Here is a 2527-nt window from a genome sequence, read left to right as displayed (position 1 = left end):
CGGCTCGTTTACATTTCGAGCTTAAAAATTTGTTTGTGTTCAGCTCGTTAGGCTTAACGAACGAGCCGAACACGAGCTGCTTAACGAGCCGAACACGAACTGTTCACAAACAACGAGCCAAATTGACAGCCCTATACATGAATCCCGAGGGATCTTAAATCTATCATTTTTATCGTTTTCTAATATTGGCATCATAATTAATATTATCATAGTAATATCTTGTATGAACAAGAGTTCCTTAAAACATGTATTTTTACAAACTTTTTTTTTCAACATATTTCACTTCTCATCATGTCATGGGTGAGTTATGTCAAGTATAGGTCGTGAGATTAGTTGATCTTCTTGGGTGGGTTGATCTCATGGAAAATCCACCGACTCGGCTGTAGAATGAGTTAGACTTCCTAGGCGAGATGTCGAGCTATTTTAGTCTTATTGGATACTTGTGTGTTGATCACTATATGTGAGCAATTGGGCATAACTCTTTGATTGAGTCAATCGATTGAACAGTTCTAGCTAAACTTTATAGTTGGATCAACGGGCTTTTTAGCTTTTCAACTTGAATTTGATCGAGAGTTTTTTAGCTATACAATTTGAGTATTTTAATATTTTTAAGAATCTTTTGATCGGGTAAAAGAAAATAGACGATTTTTTAGTTAATTTCAAATTAAATGAAACAAATGTAACACCTTGCAATGGAGATTTTGGATACTGGTTGATGACCGCAAGTGATGAATAACTAAGTGAAAATAGGGCGACAACTAGTAGTGGTGGTGGTTGGCGGTGGTTGTCAATGGTGGCACATGACAATGACGAGAGACAATGTTGATGATGTTTGGCAGCAACAACGATAACAACATTTGTGGCCAACAATGAGCAACATCGATTAGTGGATATATGTTTTGGTAATGGGAGGGACTTGTAGTGTATTCAAAAGTCTGCTAAATCAGCCACTTGATAAATTTGAAAGTTCTTTGAATAATAAAGTAGATTGCTTAGTGTGTGTGATGAGTGGATTAGATTAATAAATAAATTGCAAGATCAAAATTTTTCCTCTTCTTCTTCCCTTTTCCCTCTCGCAGATTCGCTTTAGTAGGTCACATAATTTTTTTTTTCCTTTCTTGTTGTAGCCTTCCATTATGAAGACTCGTGCAATTTGTCGTGATATTCCTTTTCTTTTTTTTTATGTTGTGTTTGTTGTTGATCTGCCTCTTTGCTCTATTAAAAGAGTCGAAGGTTACAACATCGACACCTCATAGTCAAACTCCCCTACACAGACCACCGAAACTTCTATCATTTTCCTCCTTCTCTAAACCCTTGCGATACAATCGTGATTAGAGCTTGTCGAGAAGGGAACGACAAGATCGTGGCATACAAAGACCATAAAAAATCCTATCACTCTCCTCCTTCGAATCCTTGCGAAACAGTCGCAATTAGAGCTAGTCGTGAAGGCAACGAGGTGACCGTGGTGTATAGAAACAATCAAAACTCTTGTCTTTCTCCTCTTTCCAACAAATTTATTACTCTGTGCTTCTTACCACCACAGTGTAGATCCAAGGTAATCTTTCTCCTCCTTGATTTCTACTTTTATTACATCTTATTTTAATTCAATCTTATTAATTGTTTGAACTTAAGTCTTTAGCATTTATGAATTTGAAAGTTATTAATTAATCATTAATTACTCATCTTAGTCTATGTCGAAGTAAGCCAAAAATCAATATTATTGTCAAACGTTTATCAAATTTGGTTATATTAAAACAACAACTAAACTAGCTAGTCTCAAATTAATTTGTTAATAAGTAACTTTATAGTCTTATTAATGTATTTATAATTTGTTGGAAATTCATTCGTGTAGGAATTTCGAGAAATTTGTCACACGCTATTAATTGAACTTCTAATAAATTTAAAATCTAACATCCTATGATTCGAGGTAAGTAACTGCTCTTTGTTAAGAGATAAATATATGATTCATTTTTTAGGGGCATTATCCTCGTTATTTTTATTAAATTCTTAGCTAATTATAAGTTCTTCCGTTTTACCACCAAAATTTAGTTAATATAATCGCAATAAATTTTATTTATTATGCAGAATGAATTTGCACAAATAATTAGTCTTGCTTTATTGTTACTTAAACTTCTATTAAATTTGTCTTATGTTTCAAGTATTTATTATTTTTTAATAATTTGATGTGACAGTTTCATAATTATTTATAAATACTGGTCGACATGCTTTAGTTTTAATCACCAGTTTTGATTATGATACATGAAATATATATGATATTATAATATTATTATGTCGGTGTTAAACTCTTTTATAATGACTAGCTGGAGCGACATGTCCGTAGGGAATTAGTAGATTTTCATGAGAATGGTGACTACTTTTATCTTATTTCAGGGTGTCATAAAATATCAACTACGTAAATGTTATTATGTGTGTGTGTGTGTCATGGAGTGCTAAAAGTATGTGTGTTCAAGTCACTCATATTTATAATCATAAACATTTGATATTCTTTGTAACTTTATATATATAT

The sequence above is a fragment of the Phalaenopsis equestris genome, unplaced genomic scaffold (assembly GCF_001263595.1).
Source record: "Phalaenopsis equestris unplaced genomic scaffold, ASM126359v1 Scaffold000522, whole genome shotgun sequence".
NCBI classification, from domain to species: Eukaryota; Viridiplantae; Streptophyta; class Magnoliopsida; order Asparagales; family Orchidaceae; genus Phalaenopsis; species Phalaenopsis equestris.
Note: the sequence above shows the minus strand (reverse complement) of the source record.